This window comes from Pseudorca crassidens, chromosome 19, assembly GCF_039906515.1.
Source record: "Pseudorca crassidens isolate mPseCra1 chromosome 19, mPseCra1.hap1, whole genome shotgun sequence".
Classification (NCBI taxonomy): Eukaryota; Metazoa; Chordata; class Mammalia; order Artiodactyla; family Delphinidae; genus Pseudorca; species Pseudorca crassidens.
Genome location: NC_090314.1, coordinates 40,936,427 through 40,962,866, shown reverse-complemented (window position 1 = coordinate 40,962,866; position 26,440 = coordinate 40,936,427). Strand labels below are relative to the sequence as shown.

Here is a 26,440-nt window from a genome sequence, read left to right as displayed (position 1 = left end):
GTTTTATCACTCTCCCACCCCCATTTAATCCAGTAAGCATTTGCTTAGCACCTACTTCAAGAAAATACTTTTTGTTAAGCTCTATTTTGGGCAGTGATTTTCAAACTGTCTGTCCCAACCCAATTTTTACAAATGAAATAGAATAAAATAACAGACTGCCTCACAGATGGTAAGGGTAAATACTGTTTCATGAAGCTTTTGTTTCAGTTGTGGGTGGGGACATGTATGCGAGTGAATAACGTAGGCATGCATATACTGCTCTTACTGTGGATCGTGGTCCAAAAGTTCGAGAAACAGTGTTACAGGGATTAAATAAACATCAGCTCTAGATTTAGAACAGTACAACCCTGCAACAGTTGGCTTCTCTGGACATGTTTTTTGGTACTCACTGCACCACCTGACCTTAGAGACACAAGTCATCTTAAAGAAAAAAAATCTAACTTTCCATTTGAGGTGATGAAAAGGTTGAGGAGATACTGAAAGGCAGAACAAACTGTCCTTTGGTTATTGTTACAATCCCCGACAAGTTGGAATGGATGCAGAAGTGTATACTTTCTTTACCGCAACCTGACAGGAGGAAACTAGCCATTTGAAATGAGGTAATTTTTAAATTAAAAAAAAATTACGTAGTATACACTTGCATGGATCAAAAATTTTAAATACAGAAGAGAATACAGTGAATAGAGCATTACTCATGACAGCTATACCAGAAACAATCCAAATGTCCATTAATGGTAGAATGGAGAAATAAATTATAATATACGCATACAATGGAATATTATACGAGAATAAACTAATTATTCTTACATATAATGATATGGGTGCATCTTATAAGCCATACTCAAACGAGTACACACGGTATTACACTTACCTATGGCTGAGAGATTTTCCACAGTAATATACAGTTTCTTCATTTGTTTTTGTAGCCATATAAAATTTATTCAATTGCATGAATATATGTTAATTTATTTATCCAATTCTTACTGATGGGCATTTAGGTTTTTTCCAAACTTTTGATGAGTTAATTTAAATGACTTTGCATGCTTGGTATGCTAAAAAGAAAACTGAAGGGCTCAGGATCTTTCAGACAAGGTAACTTCAAACTCTAGCTCCTAGTATATTAATACAGGAAAAGTCCCTGGGCATCCGGGTCACAGTTTTAAGAGGAACTGGGAAAAAATACATATTTATTTATGCACAAAATTGAGATCATAAACACTCTCCTTGCCACCTCCTCAAAAAATGAAACACTTCCCATGTATTTCAATGTTTCTAGGCCACTGATACTACTCTAGATCTATTAAAATGACACATTCAGAAGGGTGAAAACAATTCATAAGGACCTAGTTAGAGAACTCATTTTATAGCTCACGCAGTGTAATTAAGAAGTTATATTCCATTGAATTCCCCAAACTGAATCAACATTCCAAAGCTGAAAAGTATAAATGTGTAAAAGACTATGTTCTACACTAGCATTAAAGACAAAACGAATCACCTACCACTGCATGTCTTGGTGAAATCCAGGTAGAGTCACAACCCTCTGATGCCACATGCAGAGTAAAGACCAAAGAATCAGGCTAAGGAGCCATTCTTTGCATCATTTCCATTCTTACTCTCTTCCAACAAACCCTTCTCACCACACACTGATTCATCTATCAAGAAACTGACAAAAGCAACTAGCTATCTGCTAAGCCATTTGACTCTGGTAAACTAGAAAAAATAATAATTAAAAAAATAGCACCCCTTTCCAAGAAAAATTTTACTTAGCAAAATGTATTATAGTTGAGAAAAAAATATGTAACTCAATCATCTAAATTTCATTTGTTTAGTCAGTCTGGGCTCACACAGCATTAATGATGGTGTTATTAATATTATACATTCTGGCCGAAGTTAAGTTCTTTCAAGTGTTCTGCAAAGTCTAAGGAGAGTCTAAGACCATTATTTGCCAATCCCTCTTTATCAGCAACCCAATACCAGTGACTGATTCCACTGATGGGCAAGCCCCTAGGTGGCTCAATAATAAAAGAAAATAAGGCTTAGCAGATTCCCTTGAGGTAAATTCTAATGCATTACTGATGTGTCTACCTTATCTGAAAAGTCTCTAGCTAACTTTGGTGGGTTCACAGACTTAACACAGTGATATTCTGCAAAAATGACAGAATAATTTAATTCTATAGAACCCAAGAAATCCTATTTTAAAAGCTCTATGCACTGAATAAAGCTGTATACATGCTCTTGCATCTACTTTTCAGAGTAACCAGTCTCTTAAACTATATTTAAAAAAGGAAAAAGATAATGTCATATTTTACCATAAAACTGCCTTTCTGACTAAAAACCTCAGAAGAGCAATGGGGATTCTTTAAGAAAAAATGTTCATAAGCGTCTTCAAAAATCAAAGGTAACTGCTATATAAACAAACAGATTAACTAAAGCATCTGATGTCTTCACTGATTCTACCAAGCACTTTATGGCTTGCATTAACCATGAAAATTTACACAAGGCTTTGCACGTGATTCAACTCTGGACACAGAACTTATTGAGCTACATTAATGTCCTAAAACACCCCTTTCACCGCATAAGCTCTGTAAAGGCTTAAAACAAGCACAGCCTGTGGGTAACACTGTAGAATTTGGAGCCAAGTTTTATTGTCTCCACGAAGTTCAGCCAGCCATAGAGCAACAAATCAAAGTTCCAATAAGCACAGTGCACCTGCAAGTCTTAGGTATGCTCCAAGTCAAATATTTGCAATTTTTTCATCCCAAATCAGCACAGATGAAAGTATGCAGATCGCAGAACCAGCCCTCGAAATCCTGGAAGCCAAAATGATCTGCAGTTTCACTCCCACATCACTTGTGTCCTACCATTTATTGAGTCCTTAATGTGCATATGTACCAGGAACTGTTCTAGAAGTTTGCATACATTATCTCTAATACCTATAACAAATCCTGTTCTGATGAGGAAACTGAGGCTAGAGAGGTCAAGGTGACTTGTCTAATGCCATAAAGCCAGTGGCGCTTTATTCAAACTCCGTTCTCCCTGGCTCCAAAGAGCCACCTCTGTGATCCTCCCTCAGCTAAAGTCACTAACTCCAACAGCAGCTGTCCTTTATCAAAGTAAATTCAAGGGCCAACTGTCTGAAATGATGACAAAGATGAGAAAAATATCATACCTAAAACCATGGCACAAGACCCAGGAATTCCCAGCGAGGAAAGTCAGTCACCTCCTTCAGAATAACTAGTTCCAAAGGCTATGATTCAAAATCAACTGACTTTTTGGAACAAGGGAAATGAAACTCAAGAGTGTATTCACATTTTTGGTGAAATTTTCTAAAACTCTTGAGAAAAAGGTGATTTCTTGAAGCAATTCACTTTTACAGTTTACTTCTTTGATAGGCTTCAGACATTCCAAAACAAAATCACATCCGCAGCATTACTAATCAACTTTTTTCTACAGACTTGAAAAGTACCTTCTTACCACACTACAAGATTACTTCCCATACTTAGAGCAGAAATGGAAACAGCTCTGGGTGTCACGAATCAGATCTTGAGGCCACAGTTGCAGAAAGTAGGTGCTGTTTCCCTTGAGTAGGAGCTGCTGATCTGAAACCTCCCAAGGGAAGGGTGTCTGAAGAAGGGTGTCTGACAAAGAGCATTGAAAAAACTAAAGCAAAAGCTGTTCGTATTAATGAGAGTGAGCTGCTGGCACCACTACTCCGTAAGTGTTTCACTGCTATGCAATTGTTTTCCAGCTTCCAAGCTCTGAATCTGGCAGAGAGAATGCTGTTCTCACAGCCATATGAGTTACATGATCAGCTGCTTTGTGGTGTGTGGGTGTTTAAGTAAGTGACTGGTTAGAAGAGGTTCTGCAATATTAAATCAAGGAAGCACACACTGTCCCCTGAGATTTTAATGATTTGTCACTATACTACACTGACAAAGAAAAGCAACGTATTTGCAACTTTGAAATACTTTTGAGTTTAGGATAGGCAAATAATTTCTGACAGTAAAACTTTAGGCATGACATGAAAAAAATATATAACCTGTAATATAAGCCACTTCAATCACGTTTATTGAAAATCCTTCCATTAAAACATTTAAAAATGGATGATTCTGATGGCAACATCACCCTGAAAAAAGACATGAAATCATATTTAATAAAGTTGAAAAACCTTCACAGAGCAGGTGCTCTATTAGGGGAATGATAAGGCCTTCTTTTAAGAGATGGGATCAACCTCAAAGAACACAAAACAATTCCAGATACGCATCACAAAACAGACCACTGACTGTTGTTGAAATTTACTACATTTAGAAGATAGTGCAAGGGATATACATTATCAACTGGTCAAATTTAGGCAAGTTATTTTGAGTTCAGTTTTAACTGTTTCTTAAACTCTCACATACATCTCTTTACAGGAAGACAGGCAAATGATACCTTACAAATACCTAACTCACTGTAATCAAAGAACAGAACGCAAGGATACATATTTAATCTTTGTTGCTTACTGCTCAGGATCAAAGTAATGCCAATCCTCCAGAGACAAACAAAACAAAGCAAAACACAAAACTCAAATTCCTTTCACTTTTGCATAATATAGATCTTAACCTGAGGTCCCAGGACCAGGCTCAAGATGACTGTAATTGCATACAAAATTATGTGTGTCTATTTCACCGAGAAGAGGGTCCTAAAGGCTTCCGTGACTCCAAAGAAAGGTTAAGAACCACTGAAGTAGACTTTTCCAGAATCCCTAAAACTCAGCAGTGAACATTTTAAACAAAATTATACTAAAGGTAGTATCTATCTGAATACATGTGCACAGTCCTGATACAAACATCCAAGATGCCTGCCAGCCCTATCACAGTACAGCTCACCACTCTCAAATCAGCCCTACATGGGAACATCACCTGCACACACTCTCACATGCCAGCCACAGCAGCTCTTCATTCCCTAAGCATATACATGTGTCAACAAAGCATGTGCTAGTTGCCATTCCCAGAACAATATGGATCTGACCATCTCTGGGAAAAAAATACACGTTCTTCCTAAAATATTACCCTATATATTTACTATGCCTTGACCATAGATGTTAAAAATTACAACAAAAATAAATGAAATTTAAAATACAATGAAATTCCCACACACCATATGTATGTAATTAACTGGGAAAAAAGCATCACTCAGGTATTACTGAGGGTCCATGGGAGATGCATATAGGGGAAACACTGTAATAATGATGCTTGAACACGGGACAATCAAAGCCAGACTCACGCAGCACCATCCTGAGAACATGGTTGTGGAAGGCACCCTTCTCCAAAGGCAAAGCACATTCCTTTGATTGGCACAAGCCATTCCTGACAATGGATCCGCGATGACAGGGACTGTTCCGCAATCAGGAAGTGTGCGTGTGTGTTTTGTGGGGGAGGGATATGCTAGATGTGATCAAAGACTGGCTCTCTTCAAGAAGAGCATATGGGATCTTAAATCGTGAAGACAGTCTTCGAGGGTGAGGCAGGGGCATTTATCATTTCTACAGGAGACATTCCTCGACAATGAACATGTTCTGTGCAGATGTAACGCGGGTGTCACTACCTTTAGTGGCTCCCATCTAAGAATCTCAAGCAGAGCCTGATTGGAGGGGAGGAGGTGGTGGGGGTGGAGAAAGGTCTGCATTACCCTCCGGGTGAGTGTTGGGCGGTTGTACACTAGATACATTTTATCTCAGGCGGCACAATACTCCCGGGGGTTGGGGGTTTGGGCGCAGCCGCAGGGAAGGGGAGGAAGGGGGTGCAAGCCACCAGCTTCAGGGCAGGCGAATCCTCGGAGGAGGACCGGTGCAAACCTCCCCCTCGGCCCGCTAACCCGTGCAACACCAGCCTCTCCTCGGGCCGCGGGGCGAGCGGACTCTGCAAAACTGGAGTCCGGCCCGGGTCCGGGAAGGAAGGGGCGAAGGTGCAGAAGCGGGCGCCCCCGGCCCAGGCTCGGGGCCAGAAGAGCGCAGCGCCCCGGGCCTCCCCGCCGGATGGGGGCTGCTCCGGCCTACTGGACGCAGCTGCCTTGGCGAAGGGCTCACCCGGCGCCCAGAGCCCCAGTCGGCTCAGCGGGCGGCGGAGAGGAAGGGCTGCTGCCAGGGGCGCAGCCGCGACTGTGGCGTGTGCGTTGGGGGCAGGGGCCCCTACTCACCCGGGCCGGCCGCCTCCGCCTCCGCCGCCCCGACCACCGCCTCGGCGGTCCATCCCTGCGGCGGGGGGCCTGTAGCCGCGGCGCTCGAGTAACAACCGCCGGCTGGGCCGGCCCCTCCCCCCTGCCCAACGTCTGTCCTCAGGGCCGCTCCGCAGTCCCGGCCTCGGCCGCCGCCGCCGCCGCCGCCGCCGCCGCCGCAGCGCTACGTGGCCGCCGCTCCGACGTCTCGCGACTCCCTTCCGAGCGCGCGAGGGCGAGCGGGGCCGGCGGGGCGGGCGGCGCGCGGGGAGGGAGGCAGGGGAGGGGGTGTGCGTGTGTGCTTGTGTGTGCGGAGAGGAGGGCAGGGAGGGAGGGAGGGAGGGCGAGCGCCGGCGAGAGCGCGCGCGCGCCCGCGGCCCCTTCCCTCTCCGGCCCCCCCGCCCTACGGGGAGCCCGACACCTCCCTCCGCCCGCCCCCCTGGCATCCCGGCCGCTGGGCGCGGCGGCGCGCATGCGCAGCCCTCGGGGCCGGCCCCGGCGCACCTTTTCTCCCTCCTGCTCACATTGTGAGCGCTCCGCCGCCCACAAAACTGCCGATTCCCGCTCCACCCCCGCCTCCCCCACTCCACCCACTCCCGGGCACCCAGGTAAAGGCGCGGAGTGCGCGTGCGCACCGCTCTTCTTGGGTTTGGGGGCGTGGCTGCTGAAAGGAAGCCAAAATGTAGAGTGGGAGGGAGCTTTGGGTTCTGGGGGGTGGGATTCCACCAAGTGGGGGGCGGGTTAAGATTAGGGAAAGGTGAAGTGAAGAAAAGTAGGCCCGAGTGAGATTTAGAAGTAAAAGAACTTCTTTGGTTTATGAAATAAGGTAAGAAAACAAACAACTTGACTCTGCCCTCCTTGTTACTGAAGAGCAGTGTGAGTGACAGAAGACAGAAATAAAAGAGGCAAAATATAAGCAGTAGTGGTCATTCGCTAGAGTAATGGGACAGCTAATAAAACGAGAAATTTAGAGATCACCCAGGGTGGTCAGAAGAACATATTTAGAGCCGTGCTTGTTCTGTGGCCAGAAATAGGGAAGGGGATATGTGTGTGTGTTGCGCGCACGCGTGTGCGCTTGAGACAGGGAGCTGCTGAAAGAAAGGAAGCCTCCATTTAAGTATTATAGCATTATGACTAATTAGCTATTAATCATTAATATAATTAAGGGTACTATTAGCTAACAAGGTAGCATTTATCCAAGTTCATAGCCAAGAGAAGTAGTCCATAATTGAAAGTGCTTGGAGTACAGAGAGGGGAAATGAACCCAGCAAGGTAAAGGCCTTAGATGGAGTAGAACCAAGGCATGACCTTTCCCACCATAAACCAAACTTCCTTGATGATTTCCAAAGTTTAACTTTTTTTTTTTTTTAATGCGGTACGCGGGCCTCTCACTGTTGTGGCCTCTCCCGTTGCGGAGCACAGGCTCCGGATGCGCAGGCTCAGCGGCCATGGCTCACGGGCCCAGCCGCTCTGCGGCATGTGGGATCTTCCCAGACCGGGGCATGAACCCGTGTCCCCTGCATCGGCAAGCGGACTCTCAACCACTGCGCCACCAGGGAAACCCCCTTTTTTTTTTTAAATAAATTTATTTTTTCATTTTTGTCTGTGTTGGGTCTTCGTTGCTGCTCACGGGCTTTTCTCTAGTTGCGGCGAGCAGGGGCTACTCTGTTACGGTGCATGGGCTTATTGCGGGGGCTTCTCATTGCGGTTGCTTCTCTTGCTGTGGAGCTCGGGCTCTAGGCGCGCAGGCTTCAGTAGTTGTGGCTTGTGGACTCTAGAGAGCAGGCTCAGTAGTTGTAGCGCATGGGCTTAGTTGCTCTGTGGCATGTGGGATCTTCCCGGACCAGGTAGCGAACCGGTATCACTGCACTACCAGGGAAGTCCCTCCAAATTTTATCTTACTTGGAATTCCTTATTATCCTTCCGGAGCACAGTCTCCGGACGTGCAGGCTCAGCGGCCATGGCTCACGGGCCCAGCCGCTCCGAGGCATGTGGGATCTTCCCGGACTGGGGCACGAACCTGTGTCCCCTGCATCGGCAGGCAGACTCTCAACCTCTGTGCCACCAGGGAAGCCCTATCCTTCCATTATTAAAAGCACACTTAACAAATGTTCTTGCACTGAGGCTGAGCTCTCAACATTTTGAAGACACATGCAGGTATTTCTCCCCAAAATAGCACCCCCCAAAAATTCCTGTGGAGAGTAAAATGACCTGAGTCTGGGAAAAGGTTAGGGAAGAGATGGAAACTTTATAAAGGGGTTTGAGGGTTAACTCCGTCCTTAGCTACTTCCAAAAACCTATGCTTGGTTTTTATTACACTTGGACTCCATACTCTAGGGATTGCAATTTAGCAACTTTGGGTCATGTTCTTCAATAGTGAATGTCTTCAGTAGGTAAACACTAAAAATGATATCATATTTTAGCAAGTAGAGAAAATCTTCAGGCAGAACAGGAGGAAGCAAGCATAAGTAGTAAAAGAAAAGACTTAGATTCAGTGTGAGAAATAACTTGGCATCCGTGGAGGCTGGTGAGCCTAGAATATCTGACTGAGGTGTCCAGCTTTGCCTTCTTGGACATTTGATCCATCCCCCACCCTCTGCCTGTCAGGGCTATCCTGCTTGGAAGAGGGGTATGCAGAGTGACGGCTAAAGAACCAAGTCTCTAGGAGTTTCTACCCACAGGCCAAACCTCTGAAGGGCTCCTAGTCATTGGAATAGTAATATTGTCACCTTCCATCTGAAGCATGCTTTACGGTTTTTGCAGAAAGGTTATGTCCATTATCAGATCTTGCAACAACCCCATGAAGCAGGCAGAACAGGTATTATTCCCAGTGAAGGAAATCCAGGCCAAGGTATGTTTACTGGCTCAGCCCATGTCACCCAGCCCAGTCAACAATGGAGGCAAAGCAGGACTCCCAATGTACTGTCCTGTCAAAGGGTTTAACAGGCCTTCTCGGAAAAACAGCTACATATTCCTCTGGCTTTAAAACAGGTAGCCTGGCCATGTGAGGGACGATAATTCTAATATTCAGTTCTACATCTGCATCTCCTTTAGTTCGTGGTTTTTTTCATCCTTGCTCTCTCCAGGACCCTGGCACTTGCCCTGTGTATCGGAAGCCTTGGCAACTGGTACTCTGGAAGGCCCGGGGCCTGGCAAGGCGAGCCCAGTCCCTCTGCTCTCCCTTAACTCTTCCCCCTTGAGAAGCTACAGGAAGAAGGGCTGTCATCACTTTGCTAGTCCCAGTGCCTCCCTTCTTCGTCTTAGCAGTCATTATAGGCAACATTTAGCACCCACATCTGGCCTTATTGGAAGACGAGGCTTCTGTCTTCCTGGTTTCCTGGCCCTGGATAGTTCTTCACTAACTTTCTCATTAAGGCCGTGGGCAGAAACCAACAGAACCCCCTGCCCCCCGCCTTTTTCTTTTGGTCACGCCACGTGGCTTGCGGGATCTCAGTTCCCTGACCGGGGAATGAACCTGGGCCATGGCAGTGAAAGCCTGGAATCCTAACCACTAGGCCCACTGTTTTTTTTGATTTAAAAATTTTAGTGAAAATTCTTTATATTTTGACAGCTCTGGAAACCTTCACAAATTTAATTTAAACAGCAGCAGAGTTATCTTGTGTCTGTAAGGTGAGCTGGACAGGCTGGTACAAGCTCCCTATTCACTGCGTTTCTTTGTTCCCCAAGTTTCCAGGGGTGTACCCCCAGTCAATTATAGTCAATAATAGTTCTTGCCACCTGTACTTATAGAGGGGCAGTGGTTGTGGCTCCCTGCCCACCCATTAACTAATGTAACCCCGTCCTACTGCACCAGACTTGGGGCCAGAGCCCTGGTCGTGGTCTCCTAGGCCCTAATACTTGTAGTGCTGTGACCTTTGTACAGTCACTCCACCTTTGAGGCTTTGTAAAAAGAGGGGATTATATGGCTCTTAGTGCCTTCCAGATCCAATACCTAGGATTCTGCTTTAGAAAGTTGACTGTGTTCGTTAATACCTTGGAATTCCATTCCTTTCCTAAGAGTTACTATCCAATTCTCATCTTTAAGCCCTTCCTATTGGAAACTGCCCCTTTTACAGAATGGATAAAGCTGTCCTGGACTCCCCTTTTGTATTCACTTCTTTTTTCTTAGATCTCTAAGCAATAACGTTTAAAGACAGCTCAGAAAGCTGGACTTTTGGCTTGTCTGCCATGGGGCTTGTACGTGTGCGTGCACTTGTGGACATGTGTATATGTGGTCCATGGGCACTTTCATTCTGTGCCCCCTCAGCTCCCACCACCCCCACTAAAATTCCAGAGAAAAGTTAAAACAAATGCCAGAATGCACCACAAGGCCAGGTATGTGAGTGGAGCTGTTTTGCTTTGGGGATGGAGATGAGGGAGGCCATTGAGATAGCCAGTGTCACTTCAGTCTCGGCTGGTTTTAGCCGTAGCATGGCCTGGGACCATCATTTGGTTCATAGTTCCCTACAGCTGTGGTCTCTATACATCAGCTTCTCCATTTGAAACATCTCAGAGTTTGGATCATGATTCCTCTGGTGTCCTTATCATCAAAATGCATTTCATAATTTAAAAAAAAACACACATATGGGGACTTTCCTGTTGGCGCAGTGATTAAGAATCCGCCTGCTAATGTGGGGGACACGGGTTCGATCCCTAGTCTGGGAAGATCCCACATGCTGCGGGGCAACTAAGCCCGTGTGCCACAACTACTGAGCCTGTGCTCTAGAGCCCACGAGCCACAACTACTGAGCCCACGTGCCACAACTACGGAAGCCTGCGCGCCTAGAGCCCATGCTCCACAGCAAAGACCAGCCACCGCAATGAGAAGCCCGCGCACCACAGCCAAGAGTAGCCCCCGCTCACTGCAACTAGAGAAAGCCCACGCGCAGCAACAAAGACCCAATGCAGCCAAAAAAACCCCAAACCAAAACCGAACAAAAAACCCCAAAAACAAACAGAAAACACATATGTGACAATTTCTACAAATCTTTCTTTTACAGTATTTCATTTAATCCTTCCCTCAACCCTGGGAGGTAGGAAGGGCAGAAAACATTTCTGCTCTTTATTTTTCACAGCAAATTAAAAACAACGTCCGGATTTTAAGGGTAACATGGCCAGAATGAAATCCTGGGTCTCCAGGGTCCAAGTCCAGGACTTGTCTGTGACACGGTACTGCAGCCCTTTGCTGGACACCATACAAAGCACATGGAACAGATGTGGTCTCTGCTGTCTGGAAGTTTGGACTCAGATGGCCAGCCACGATTCTGGCCAACATAAAAGGACAAAGTGATTCACGGTCGACTCACATACGCCAATAAAGAAATGAGTTAAATAGATAAGGAAAGCCATGTTTAGCTGGCCTATTAATGATTTTTTAAATTCCAGTTGGGTAGAAAGGACAGTGTTAATGAGGCTAAGGTTTTAGGCCAATCCCATTCTGCCTACTTGCTTCGCACGCGGAAAAACTATTTGTAGCTGCACTGCTGCTCTTTCCCCTTCTTGTCTTCAACATTCTATCAACCTTCCTGAAATAACTACTAAGTGTCTGTCATGCAAGGTGGGAATCAAGGACCATGAAGAAATCATCTCTACCCTCAAGCAGCCTCTCTAACCATCTTCCTCATTCAAACCACTTGCGAAAGCATTAGTTAACCCTGCGTCTACCATCTCTACGGATGGAAGGACAGATTAACTTAGTCTCTGTCCTGTTGTGTGAGGGTCTGAGATTCATCTTTATCCGTGCAAGATGGCCAGTTAGGACAGTAGAGAGGTGGGCTTTGGGATCTGAGGGACGCTGGTACTACCCCAGAGAAAACAGGCTACCACACTACCTGCAATAGCTTAGCTTCCTGGATATCTAAGCAAAGGCCAAGAGGAATCCTGGGGTTAGGGAGTGTGGGCAGCCCAGGGCAGGGACCCACAGCAGGAGAACATCTCCCATCTCTAAATGGACTGTTGCAGCCCAATTCCTCCCCTGGGGGGGTTCTGCCTCAAGGTCCATCTACAGGGGAGTGATCTAAGGCAGTTAGGCCCGAAATGTGTTTGAGTCTTTAAAGAGGTTCTGGGATTCTTTTAGGCAGCATGCTTAATTGTTGTCAGTAATTGATGTGACATATGCCCCAGAGGCATGCACTGAGGTCCAATGGAAGACATGGTTTTTAAAAATTGGAATTAATTAATTAAAGAAGGCGGCTGCACGGGGCTGTGAGTTCATGCCAAACTCCGCAACCCTAAACCTGGCAATCCACCCAACCGGCCTCGCTACCTGAGGAACAATCCCCAAATTCTCGCAGAGGTGGGATGGGAGACCTGGGATGCAGTGCAGGACATGGGGGCTGCAAGGGGGAAGGACAGGGCTCAGGGAACCCCCTCTTAGCTTTTGTGACCCTCAAAAGGCTCGTCTCAGGAGAACAGTTTGGGAGCCCCAATAATCGTGTTGGGGGGGCCAGAAAACTGCAGAGAAGGGAAGGCATGGCCAAAGGAGGTGTGTGAGATTATGGGGGAGGGGTGGCAAAGGGGATGAGGGTGTCTGAAACTGGGGGCTGCAGTGGGACCTGGAGTTGTTAGCAGGACTGAAGAATGATGGAGCCCCTCAGGTAGCGCCTGGGACGATCTGGGGGTGGAGAGGACCCTGAAGGCGGAGCTCAGAGGAGGTGGAGCCTGGATGTGGGGGGCGGGAACCCAGTGCCTGGGGCCTCTGGCATTCAGAGGTATTCATTAAACCCCTGACCTGAGGGCGTTAACTAAGCTGTGGCAGCTTTTCACAGGAGTTGGGTTAAGAACAACAATAACAACAATAATAACAACAATTAACGATAATGAGACCTTACCTGCAGCAAGTTGTTCCTAGAGCTTTGTAGGCATTAAGTCATTAATTCCCCTGGCCCCTCAGGGCCACCTTTTTCTAGAAGTGATGGAGGCGCTAGAGGACACAGTTAATCCTGTGGGGCCCAGCCTCCTGCCATGGGCTGGGTGGGTTCGTTCACATCCAGAGGGGTAAAATCCAGGCTTCACCTCCCATTTCATAAACTGTTATAATCTTTTGCGTTTACTTATAGGGTCTCTGAAATGATACTTAAATGGGGTGAGTATAGAAATGTAGAAATCAGCCATCACAACACGTCTAAACACCTTTGATGCGAAAACTCAAGTCCCACCTGACGGCACCAGGCTGGAAAATATGCTGCAGTGGAGAGTGGCCTGCAGATGACCAGGGAGTGACCAGGAACTGACCATCTGCTTGAAGCCCTCACTGGTGGCAAGGCTGAGCCTTGGCCTGCAAACAAGGTAAATTGGAGGATTTCAGGTGTTTACCCCCCACAGACCAAGGACGGAAGTTCAGAGTGAGAGCTAGAGGTGAGTAAAAAAAGGAGGATCATTCGAGATTGCAGAGTCATATGGGATGCAGCCTGGGAGCCAAACCCTGAGCAAACCTAGTGCCAATAGTGACTACCCTTGCAGATTTCAACCGTTCTTTTATTTATGTGTTTCACGTAACAGTGACTACCAATGACACACACTCAATCCGAAGACAGACTTTCACTTACATGCCATAGATGGTGAGAGTCATCCTCGTTAACCTATTCAACATCAAAGACAGCAATATAGACAAAAAAATCTCAGTATGCCTAACAGAATGGGTATCCTGGTCATCCTTAGGTCATGGAGCAGTGGGAATGATGCTCCCCATTAATGGCGAGGGCAGGTGAGATACAGAGCAGGATCTGAGCTTCTCTGAATCTCAGAGTTGGGCAGAAGAAGAAAGTGTGTCACAGCTGAAGTGCTATCACCATTCATATCAGGGAAATAAGAGGGACCAGTCCTTACTATTCTGACCCTTGCCATCCCTCTAGAAACACAGCCTTCCCTCCCTTCCCTGTATTAGTCCAGAGAAAGCCACCTTCTAGAAGGTACTAGAACTTTCAGGGCTTGAATACCAATCTCCCTTGCAGATTACATCACAGAACATAGAGTAAAGTGTTATATGGTGGACTTAGGGAACGGAGTATTCTGGTTAATCAAATAATCTGGTTTTAAAGTAGTACTAAACACATAGTAACATTTGGGACCTACTAAGATTATTCATTGTTTATCCAAAAGTTCAGATTTAACTGGGTGTCCTGTGTTTTATCCACTTGCAGGTAAACTTCTAGGAGATCCAAAGCCACTCCTTTGGAGTTCCTTAGAGAAAAAAGCAACAGGAAAGAGATATTCTTTTATAGCTTCAGGTTCACTGGTGACAGAAAAATGGGGACAGAGAAGATAGGGAAGCAAGAGGCCCTAAACCAGGTGCCCATCGACTGAGAAGCACACTTACCATCACACTGGGTGCATAGATAAGATGTCACCAGGTCTTTAACTGGCCCTGTGTCAAACCAAACAGTTGTTTCAGAGATCTCAGGGAAGAGCTTAAGACAAAACATCACCTACTCTCTAATATTATCCAACACAGACGGAGCCTCACCTAAGAATGGGAACAGACAGGGGCAACTTACATCCCTCATTTCATTTTGCCAACAGAGACGAAGAAGGTGCGTGTTCCCCCGAGCAACGTGTTGCCATTCGGAGGACCTGCGTATTTCCTCTGTGCCTAAGAATCCCCTGGTGCTTGGAGACCTCCTTCCTGTCGTGTTGATGGTCCTGTGGAAATGGGCCCCATAGGAAGCTTGGTTCTGCTCTGCGTGGCATTGACTGTGCATGTCTTTTTCCTGACCAGGTTGCTGTTCTTAGCACCTACTAAGCACCTAGATGTCCCCAACTTATTGAGTGCTTTCCACTGTCCTAAATGTTGCGCCTCTGTTATCCCATAGAATCCTTCCAACTTCCTTTTGAGGTAGGTATCCGCATTTCACAGATGAGGAAACCAAGGCAGAGGGAAGTAAAGTAGGAAATAACTTAAGGTCACACAAGCCTTAGGTGACAGCCTCAGGATTGAACCCAGGGGGTCAGACTCCTTTGAACCACAATGCTGTACTGCCCGACACCCCAATTCAGTCACACCACTCTCCTGCTCAGAATTCTTGAACGGCTCCTGTGATAAGCAGAATAGTGGCTCCCTAAACCTGGAACCTGTGACTATGTTACCTTACATTGGTGGGAGGGACTTCGCAAATGGGATTAAAGTTAAGGATCTTGAAATGCAGACCTTAGCCTGGATTATCCAGTGGGTCCAATCTAATCACAAAGGTCCTTAGACGAGGGAGGCAAGAACATGCGAGTCAGAGAAGGAGATGTGACCAGGAAGCGGTGGTCAGAACGGTGTGATTGCTGGCTTTAAGATGGGAGAGGGACAAGCACCAAGGAATGTGGGCAGCTTCTAGAAACAGGGATAGGCAAAGAGCGGACCCTTCCCTAAAGCCTCCAGGAGGAACACAGCCCGCTGCCGCCCTGATTCTGGCCAGGTGAAGCTTCTGACCTCCAGAACTGTCAGATAATACGTCTGTCTTGTTTCATGCCACTCAGTGTTTGGTGATGTGTTACAGCAGCAGTAGGAAACTAATACAGCTTCCATTGCTTAAAGGGAAATCTGAACTGCTTTGCAAGGCGTTCAAGGACCTCACGTTATCTTCCCCCTGTCTGAGTGCCTGGCTAGCTTATGCCCCCCACCCCATGCTTTACATACGGAACTTCTTCAGGATCCTCGACAGCCGTGCCCTTTCTTACGTCAACGCCTTTGCCTGGAACACCCTATCCTCCCTTGTTTGTCTGGCAAACTCCTCATCCTTTATGTCTCAGCTAAAACAATACCTCCTCTGTGAGGCTTTTCCTACTTCCCCCAAAGGAACGTAGGGCTCCTTTCCTGCATTTCATGCCTCTGCTGCAATTCATGTGCACTTCTGTTAAAGCAGATATTAAGGACCGGTCACTTCCCTCCCTGGGTTAAAAGCTATTTGAGGGCACAGGACCTCTCTTCTCACCTTTGGTCTCCCTTAGTACCTAGCGTGGTCCCCAGCACATCAAATTAAGGTCCCCAGAGAATAGAGCTCTTATCCTGACCTGTGCACTGGACCAGTGATGCAGCCCCTCCAGCCCCGTTTCTCCGTTGATAACAAGCGTTAGGGGGGAAATCATCCCTTCCCTTCCCTAGTGAGAGATAATGACAAAGAAAGTGAGACACGGGAGTGTTTCAAGTTAAAAAAGAAGAAGTGCTAATCGAAGTTTTGTGATATTCCAGCTGTACCCACGGTAGACAATGCTTCCTCTCCAAGTCTCAATTTTTTCAGCTGGGAAATGGGTCTAGAGACGAGCTGTACGGAGACAGGAGCTGTGGCCACTTCGCGGCCTATTGTATCCCCTGCATCTACACTGCTCTTGATTCTCAGGTGAATCCTCTGATGCTGGTTGGTGAAGATCTCGAGGGAGGTTTTTCCACATTCTTCGGATTCATGGTTTCTCTCTAATGTCCACGCCGATGTTGGTCTCATCTTGAGCGAAGGTTTCCGCACATCACATTCTATGTAATTAAATTCCTGGACACTGAGTCAGATGTGCCGTCCAAGCCTCCAGACTCACCCGAGGGCTCTCGCACGGACACAGCAGATACAGGTTTCTCTCCAGTAAGAATTCTCTGATGTTGTATAAGGCGGTTGGTGACTCTCCCCAAATGAAGGCTTATTCACATTTATGAATTTTTTTTCCTGTGTGAATTATCTGATGTTTAATGAGAAGCAAAAGGCAAATGAAGGTCTCAATAAAGGCCTATTACATACCCAGCCCTGGGCTGAGGGACTCCCAAATGTAAGGAATGGCCTCTGCCCTCTAGACATCTACAGCCTGGTTGGGGAGACAAGACTCATGTACATAAAACAGCTGGGGAACACGAGACACTGTGGAGTCATACCAAACCCCGGAGTGTAATAGAATTCAATGGGAATTCAGAGAAAGGAGCGGACCACCAGAGACTGACTAGATGGGAAAGTTGTATGAAAGAGGTTGGCCGTTAGCTTGACCTGAAAGGATGGTAGAATTGAGGCTGGAAGAGAGGAGAAAGGTGTTTCCCTTGAAAAAGAGAGAAAAGAAAGGAAGGAAGAAAAGAAGGGAGGGAGGGAGGGAGGGAGGAAGGAGGGAAAGAAACTCTTTCTAATGTAGGGATTTGCCCGTTGATTCAGGAAACTCCCACAAACGTAGGGCAGCAGCCTTTGAACATTTTCTTTCTCTGACGCTTTTCTTGTTTTAGAGCTCAAGCCCCTTTCACTTCTACCAGGCACCCCTCAGAAGCAGTGCTCTGCTGCTGCCCTGCACATGCCAGCCACGCCTCGCCTGCCACCTCCACAGCATTCTTGGGGCCCATTCCAGTTTCACAACCAGGTGTCAGAGGCACCAAACAGGGAGAGACCCCCACCAGGAGAGGGGCCCAGGAAAGCACCCAGGAGGCTTGTATTCAAGAATGTGTCCCCCCCACCTACACCCACCGTCACTACCTCTAAAAAAATTTCCATATGGGATGCTGACACTTAGAGAGAATGAGGGTCATCAGATCTGAAGCCCTTTAAAATATGTCAGGTGTTGTTTTGTTTTCTTGCGGTACGCGGCCCTCTCACTGTTGTGGCCTCTCCCGTTGCGGAGCACAGGCTCCAGACGCACAGGCTCAGCGGCCATGGCTCACGGGCCCAGCCGCTCCGCGGCATGTGGGATCTTCCCGGACCGGGGCACGAACCCGTGTCCCCTGCATCGGCAGGCGGACTCGCAACCACTGCGCCACCAGGGAAGCCCCGTATGTCAGTTTTACAGAAGTTTTCTGGGAACATCAGGAGTAGGGAATGCTTTATAACTTTTCCTTATTTTCTGCATCCCACAGAGAGCAGCAGATGAGCAAGAGGGTGGAATTTGCAGTGTCTCTTCTTGGTTAGATAGTTGGAGGACTTTTTCTGCCAATTACAGTGGTTAAACACTGACTCAACATCCAACATCTGCATGAGAGGTTAGAGCCTTCATTCATGGACAAGTTTCCAAATGAAACAGGGGTACTACCTCTCATGGGCGATGTAGTCAGAGAACAGAGGAGAGTGGATTTCACCCTCAACAAGGTGGCTGCTTTCTGGAGAGGTGGCGGGACCTGGTATTTCCCAGCATGGTGAAATCGGGAAGTGCCTTTTGCAGCCCTTGTCAGTTTCATGGCCCAAATGGTTTGTTTGGACGTGGAATTCTTTTTTCTTTTTTTTAAACATCTTTATTGGAGTATAATTGCTTTCCAATGGTGTGTTAGTTTCTGCTTTATAACAAAGTGAATCAGCTATATGTATACATATATGGACGTGGAATTCTTAAGCTCTTAATTCTGTCCCTGCTTCCTGTGTCACTTCCCTAGGAGACTGAATTCATGAAGGGCGGGACCTAGGCACCCCCGCCCCCATGGAGAGAACAGAATGGGGGCTGATGCCCTTGGGGTCTTACCATGTGGACATCCTGTTGGAACATTCTTCACTCCTCCCCAGCAAGGCACACTCTGCTCTGTGAAGAATCCAGGCAGGAAGTAAAGGAGATCTCTGCGGCCACAGTGGAAATGCCCAGACTCTCAGGAACCCCGGATGGTCATCCAGTCTGACCACACATACCATTCTGTTTTCATTATTAGTGTCTGTCCTGACTGCTAGTCCATGGGCTCCCCCAGGACAGGAGGCATGTGTGCCCTAGACACCAATAGAGCCATTTCAGTGTGTATCATAGTGCCGGGTACAGAGCGGCTGTTATTAAATATTTGTTGAATAAATCAACTATAAATGTGGAAGTGATTCCCTTAAAGAGCTCTTCGCTCTTGCTTGATGTTGAGTTACATTACAAGATGGGTGTGTTGGGGGTGCGTAGGGACACCATTGGGTAAGAAATGCATGGAAGGGCTCTGGAAAATAGCCCCAAAGTTCCATTTGTATCTGCTGAGTAACAGGGAACCCCTGCAGGTTCTTCGGGTCGCCGACAGGAGAAGGCAAGCGGGCGCGGGTTTTACAGGCTGTATTTGATCTGGAAGAGGGTAGGGTTACCCGAAGAACAGTGCGTCTTCTGGGAGCCACCTAATCGCAGTGGCGAGCTCCAGAGATGACTTTTGTGGCTGAAGGGTGAATGTTTCAGCCGGGTGAGTGTCAAGAATGCGGTAAGAGCTCTAGGGAGCCTTGCTGCTGTGTGAACTCAGAGCTGACGGTGGAAACAGAAGAGCCAGTGCAGTAATAGCCAAAAATGGCCAAAGAGGAAGACGCCTTGGGACCCAGCCCGGGATCCTGGCGTTGCACTGTGTGGAGTGGGGGTGAAACCAAATAGGAAGATGTGTCTTTCTCCTGAGGGCAGAGGCCGTGTCTTAAGCATCTACACCCACAGCTCCAAGCAGAGTGAGCGCCTTGCACACAGTAGCTGCTTAGTAAATGCTAGATAAATGAATGCTGGTTGGCTGGCTCTGGGAGGCACTGAGGATGTGAGAGCTTGTGCGGGCCCCTGAAGCCCTGTTTACTGTCTTCTCTCCTCCAAGCTCCTCAGCCCACTCTTCTGTGTCGTCCCACCTCTGCTTTAAGCCAGAAGATGTTCCCAAAGATCGCGGCTCTCTAGGTGGACAGCAGAGAGTAGGAAAGGTGACCCTAGCACCTGCCAACTGGGTCTCAGCCTCAGCTGGTCAGGTCACTCCCTCCCTTCTCCTTGGGGTTCCCACTGCCGATAGGATCCCACCCAGCCCCCCACCCAGTCATCAGGTGTTGTTTCCTCCTAGTCTTTCTCTCTTTGATCTCATCTGGGCAGGCAGGGACGTGTCACTGCTGGAAGCCTGGCATGAGCAGATGTGTGCGTGCAGGCACACACGACCCTTTCCCTGTCTCGGAGCCGTCGTCTGGGCCTCTGCCCCGGCCTGACCCATCTTTATGAGGCCGGGGCTCTTCCTCTCCAGGTGCTGAAGGCAGCATCTGAGGCGAGAGAGCCAGGCACTTTGCACATCCGTGTCTGCAGCGTTGGCCTCCCTCAGGGGCTTGGGGAAGATCCACCCATAAGGAAGGAACTTCCAGAGAGACAAGAAACCGGGAGCCTGACCTCGTGATGCCCACAGCACCTGGCAAGGAAGGTACCAGTTCTGCTGTCCTGGCCCAGACCCAATTCTCTCTTCCAGCATCCACGCCTTCCCTGGCTCCCCTCCAGGCCGACAAGATCTGCTCCAGTTGGGGAAGGATAAGTAGTATGGTCTAATGAGGAGCAGCAGGAGAGGGAGGCCCCCATGATCTCGGTCACATCATACCCTGGCTCTGTGCCTCAGTTTCCCCCTTGAGAAAGTCTGCCCCTGCTTCCAGGGTTCGGAAGTTCCCTGGTCTCACTGGGGAAGAAACCCACAATGGTGTTGTGTTCCCTTGCAGCCAGGAGCCGCCCGCCCTGCCCTGCCCCACCCCAGGAGGACTGCTAGTTGGTGAAGCCCGGCCAGCAAGGCAGGGTCCTGCAGGATGAAAGCTCGGAGACGCCAGAGCAGGAATAATAATGATAATCATCGGCTGTGGCGTCTTAACCGTCCAGGAATGCGAGGCCCACGCCCTGCGCTCCCCACACCCCGAGACACTCCGAGGGCTCCTTTCCCTTGATTTTACTGCAGTGATCCCACACTTAGCCATTCCCAGCCCAATCCATTTGGGTTCCCAAGGACTGCAGTCCAGCTCCTGGCTCATCCAGCCCCCAGGTTCCCCATGGGAAGAGTGAGCTCGACTAGAGGGTCGAGGGTAGGACGCCAGGCTCCCTGGAGGCTTGGGCTCCTGGGTTTCCCAGAGAAGCACTCTGGCCATCCCTGGCCTGGAGCGCTTTCCCACAGACCCATTTTTGTCTGGTCAGCTTGAGGTCCAGGAGCTTTGCCTGTGTCAATACAAATCAGAATTCAAGTCCTGGCTGGGCCACACATTAACTCGCGGTAGGACCTTGAGCAAGTTTCGTTTTGTTTTTAACTTCTTTGGGTTCACTGTCTCACGTGCCCCAAAACTTCCAAGGTTCCCCCTTGTTCACTGAAGATAAATTCTGAATCCCGTAGTCCAGCATATGGCTGTTGAAGATCCGGTTCTTTGTTTTCTTGGCCGTGCCGTGCAGCCTGCAGGATCTTAGTTCCCTGACCAGGGATCGAACCACGGCCCCCTCCAATGGAAGCGTGGCGTCTTAACCACTGGACCACCAGGGAAGTCCCAAAGATCTGGTTCTAATTCACCTTTCCAACCCCACTCTTCTTCACCCTCCAGATGCCAGCCACAAGTGACTCCCTGCTGTTGGTCATGCATATCCCATGCTTTCCCATTCTGGGGTTGCCATCCTTCTTTGGGAATGTCATTTTCTTCATTTCTACCTGGCCAGACCTTCCTAGCCTTTGAGGTCCAGGCCAGAGATCATTGCTTCCATGACTGCCTGACTCTCTTCCCACCTTGGAATGCTGGTTCTTCTTTGTCTGAACCTCAAGTCCCTGGGTCCACCCTCTGCCCTGGTTATGTGCATATCTCAGCTTGCCCACTGGGGTCGTCAGTGTGCTGAGGTCTCCATCTCTGTGTCCTCATAGCGCCTAGTACAGCATCCTGCATACACGACACATGCTCAATAAATAAGTGTCGGGCATAAATTGTGGCAAATAATCATCCCCACCCTATTAACTTCCCCACACAAATGTGCTTTGAAAAAGTAAAAGTAATTATTTTAATATAAAATTGTACGCATGTGTGTTCTCCCCAGTTTCCTCGGGGTAGTGGAACGCAGGTACCCAAGTATCCGGTGAAGGTATTAGCTCCCTAGCATTGGACCGACATGCGGAAGGCTTTTCTCAACCAGTCGCTGGTCCAGTCTGAACTTAGACGCTGCCTAGCAGGAGGTGAGCTCTTCCCTTCCTCAGAGAATGGCAATCCCATCCCTTGGGGGCTTCCGTTTTTCTAAGCCCCATCAGCCTCCATGTGCCGTGGGACTCATATGCCAGCAGGACCCCTGGATTCAAGTGTTGTTAAGAGATGAGAGGTTGGATGTGTTTCGAAGCCTCTCACCTGGATCCTATGAGAACACCTTGGAGCAGTGTTCCCTGCTGCTGCCTGTTAGTGTTGTTAATAACAGTAAGAATAACTTCGGCAACGCCTTGTATTTACTTAATGCTTTTCTCCAGGGAGCTCAACTAATCTTTCCCTCATCCCCAGAAAGAAGAGAAGGACCGTGGCAATGAAAGAGAAGTGAGCCATTGCGGCCACACTTTGAGTACAAGCATCCTTTGTTCTAAGAGGTAAATACAATACGTAGCACTTCAGATGTGTGGAACTGATAAAGTAGGAAAGCAGTTCGTGCCCTGGGACCCGAAACCTATGACTTAAGAAGTTTCCCCCAAATCAAATCCTGAGTGAGATGTTAACTCTCATACTGAGAAGTTACATCTCATCAATTATAAAATTCGAGCATGCGCCCTTCATATAAGTTCAATTACTTACAAAGTGTACACACAGCCTAATATCCTTATATCTCAGGGCACAGTATATACTTGGGTGAGGTTTGTTTTTAACCATGGTGGAAAGTATAATTCACATATCAAATAGTGACCTTGATAATTACAAATTACAAAAAAAAGTTTTGTGGCTGTCATCGTGTCAGACCTGATCGGGTTGTCCCCGTGTTAACCTCCTGATGGGGCTGACAAAGAGCTCGTGTGACAAGCGCCAGTGGTGACACTTTCTTGTGTGCCAGTGCAGTGCTTTGCTGAATTAGTGTGATCTTTAACCTGCAGCTCCTTTGCAGGAATCTTTTTAAACCCCGTGTCCATTTCGTGAAGGTTAATTTAGTTCAATTTAGATAATATAATCCGTAATGTCATTTAACTAGGCAATGGAAACTGTGATAATTTGCAGGTTTCTAGCCATGAGCTAGGGAGTGGGGGACCCCTGTCAGCCCCTCTGGTACCCTTGCTTCTGTGTTTCCCCCTGCAGACCCCACGTGTCGTACATCGCCCATGGCTCCATGTCCAAGGTTCCCTGATTCACTCTGAAGGGAGTCTTCTGCAACCCCACGTCATTTCCATCACTGCACTACCATTTCCTCTTTCTCCAAGCCCCTCCTGGCTATATCAGCCACCTCAAGCTCAAGCTTGCTTGCTTTCTTTCCTTTTCTTTTTCTTTTTTTTTTTGGCCACGATGCATGGCTTGCGGGCCTCTTGGTTCCCTGACCGGGCCCTTAGCAGTGAAAGCGCGGGGTCCTAACCACTGGACCACCGGGGAATTGCCTCAAGCTCACCCTTTCTAAACCTTCTTTGTCAAGCCCACCTTGCTCCCTTTCTTCCCCATCTCCAATAAGGACACCACTAAACACTCAGTTGCCCAGACCAGAAACCACAGGGTCAGTTTCCCCTCCTTTCTGCTTGCCATCCTTCCAAATTAGTCCACTTTCTTTCTTTTGTTTTTTCCCTTGAGCAGTATTTTTATTTTATTTTTTAATTGAAGTATAGTTGCTGTACAATATGATATGTTATAGGTGTACAATATAGTGATTCACAAATTTTAAAGGTTATAGTCCATTTACAGTTATTATAAAATATTGGCTGTATTCCCCGTGTTGTACTATATATGCTTGTAGCTTATTTTTTTAAATTTAATTATTTTATATTGGAGTATAGTTGATTTACAGTGTTGTGTTAGTTTCAGGTGTACAGCAAAGTGATTCAGTTATACATATACATATGTCCATTCTTTTTCAGATTCTTTTCCCATATACGTTATTACAGAATATTGAGTGCTATACAGTAGGTCCTTGTTGATTGTCTGTTTTGGATATAGTAGTGTGTATATGTTGATCCCAAGCTCCTAATTTATCCCTACCCTCCATTAGTCCACTTTCTAAGGGCCCTCTTTTTGGTGTCTCTGGCCCTGACCATTGCTGGGTTACTTAACCAATTGGCCTCCCTGCCACTGTTCTCGTCCCCGCTCATTTCCCCTCCACATCTCTGCCAGAGAATTCTTGCAAATACAAGAGTCTGATTTGGGTCCCCTCTTCCTAGCCTCTCCACTTGCCTCAGGCCTAGAGGCTAAAGTTCGAACTCTTGGCCGAGTATTGCCAGCCCAGGCCCTGCTGACCCTTCCAAACTGCTCACTCCCAGCCACCCTCCCTGCTGCTCTCGACCCCTGGGCAATCGCCCAGGAGCCCCACCTCGAATACCATGTTCCCTTCTCGGCCTGATGACTTATGTTACTAAACCTCTAAGGCTAGCATGCCCCACACCTCCCAAACACTGAAGGCAGGGAAAGTTACTCCATCTTCCAAGCGCTCCAGCACTTGGTATGAAATGCTCTTGTATTATGCTGAAATGTGATTGGTTAGCTGTCTGTGTCCTCCGTAAACCACTGGTTCCTGAGAGCTTAGACCACATCTATCTTATTTCTATCCCCTTCTTCCTAGCGTGGTGTGGTGCAGGCTCTCTGTGAAGCGCTGTCCCACGGACGGGAGGTGTTGGGAGCTTCTTCCCACCCATCACCTGCACTGCCCCCTACTCCACCCCCCAAAGGCTAACACTTAAAAAACAATACTAGGTACCAGGTACTGTTCTAGAAGGCTTGGGCATGTTTGCTCACTTCATCCTCTCCTCGCCACAACACCATGAGGTCGCCACTCCTGGCATCTCCATTTTACAGATGAGGAAACTGAAGCACAGAGAAGTTATGCATCAGTTCCAGGTCATGCAGCTAGTAAGTGGCTGAGTCAGGAGTGAAACTCAGCACCCTGGATCCAGAGCCCTGACTCTAACCTCGGTGGCGTGGAGTCGGTCCCATGCCACTTCACTCAGCCCTCTCACGGTTCTCCCTTCCCTCCACAAGAGTGGCTGCTGTTCCAAGGCCAACTGAACACCCTTCCACCCTGCCCAGGTGTGAGCTGAGGGTCCGGTGGCTCAGGTGGCTCTCTCCCCCGAGAGGGAAGGACAGACATGACAGTCTGCCTCTGGTCACCCCCGTCCCACTCTCCTTTGGGGCGGCCCCATGCCCAGCCACTCCATTCCTGGGCCGAGGGCTCTTTGGAGGGGATCTGAATCCTGGTCTCAGTAGGTCCAAATCATTTCTCTGGGAGGGTGTGGCTGAACCACGCACATGATCCCCTCCCCTGCCCACCAGCCCCTCGGGCACCTGGAGGGCTTTCCCCACCTGTTCTCCCTGATCAGCTTCTGGCCATTAATAATATCTCATTCTTCTCTGGGGCTTTTTGTCTATTCTGCCTTGCCTGCCCACGCTTCCTTCCTGTTCTTTCTCTTTACAACAAGATTGGGTATTTTTAAGCTGAGGTTTCCACTCATCTCTTACTGTCCAGTAGTTTGCTAGCCCTGGAGGCTACAGTCTGTGGCCTCATGCTGGGCCCAGCCTTGGCCCTCACCCTTAGCCATCTCTATAAAGCTCCCCCTTCTCTACTTTCGGGGGAAACACCCTAAACTGGCTGTTGGTCGAAGCTTTGGAAATGGTGCAGGACACGTAGGGAGCTGACCCCCTCCCGCGACGCTATAAGATTGTATATGGAGCCAGGTGAAGATCACGAGTGCTGGAACCTCACCAGGCCTCCAGGGTCACCTCTCGGTCCACCTGTGTGACCCACATTAGGTGGCGTCAGGGGAGCTGCTGGTCCGTGGTGTGCACCATCTTTGCAGCTTCGGAGATGTGGCTCAGGGAGCTCTAACTCCCTCTCTGCCCTCCTGTAATGTCCAGGGTCCCCACCTCCAGGCAGCCCTTCTTGCTTTGCCTTCCGCTTCAGCCCCAGCCTGGCCCCCCATCGCTCAGTCCTCACGGATGGCCTCCAACCTCCACAGGCTTCTCTGCACCACGGGAGCTTAACAGAGAAACTTTTGTTTGAAGCCCAAACAACGGCAAAGGGAAGATAACTGAGCTTTTAGGGTTTCCTAGTTATTGTTTGTTTTTAAGTTTGGGTTCTGTCCTTGGCTTTCTTAAAAAAAAAAAAGAGAACAGTGGCAACTAAACGAGTTGATAGCCGAGATTTTTGTTTTTAAGCAACTGATAGTGACTCACTGCAGGCTGTTGGGCCCACGGCTAATGTTCTCTAAAGTAATTGATAGGCGTAAGGACAGCCCCAAGCACCGAGGTGTCCTACTGCGCCCTCTGAGTCACCATGAAGGATTAAAAGTATAGTCAGCATTGTTTTTATGTTGACTGTGCTTTATAAATTTGAATTTGTTAAAAAAAGGGCACCCTCCCCCCCGCCCAACCCCCGGTGTAGCGTATATAGCAACTAACTGATTATTGATTGGAAACCAGGGAACTGATGTTCCGGGCGGTCTAGTGGGCCTTCAGGACTTGTG

General features: G+C 48.0%; 1 protein-coding gene and 1 long non-coding RNA gene across 8 annotated transcripts in view; one reads left to right on the top strand and one right to left on the bottom strand.

The window, feature by feature from the left end:
* The window catches only part of ZNF652 (zinc finger protein 652), a 71,582-nt gene extending 65,099 nt beyond the window's left edge, over positions 1-6,483 (bottom strand). For 3 of the 4 annotated variants that reach the window (XM_067715010.1, XM_067715009.1, XM_067715011.1), the window contains exon 1: positions 6,178-6,482. The gene's annotated coding sequence lies outside the window, so the exon portion shown is untranslated. Of the gene's footprint in view, positions 1-6,177 lie in introns of all 4 variants that reach the window. The other variant, XM_067715012.1, reaches the window with a different exon arrangement.
* Positions 6,484-6,677: 194 nt separating this feature from the next.
* Positions 6,678-19,870, top strand: LOC137212080 (uncharacterized). Of its 4 annotated transcripts, XR_010937353.1 has the most exons (4): positions 6,678-6,803; positions 13,254-13,482; positions 14,716-16,751; positions 18,503-19,870. It is a non-coding gene; the product is annotated as an uncharacterized lncRNA (long non-coding RNA). The 4 variants fall into 4 exon arrangements; XR_010937351.1 differs by lacking the exon at positions 18,503-19,870 and having other exon boundaries at positions 14,716-17,211; XR_010937352.1 differs by lacking the exons at positions 14,716-16,751; positions 18,503-19,870 and adding an exon at positions 14,337-14,709.
* Positions 19,871-26,440: the final 6,570 nt, after the last annotated feature.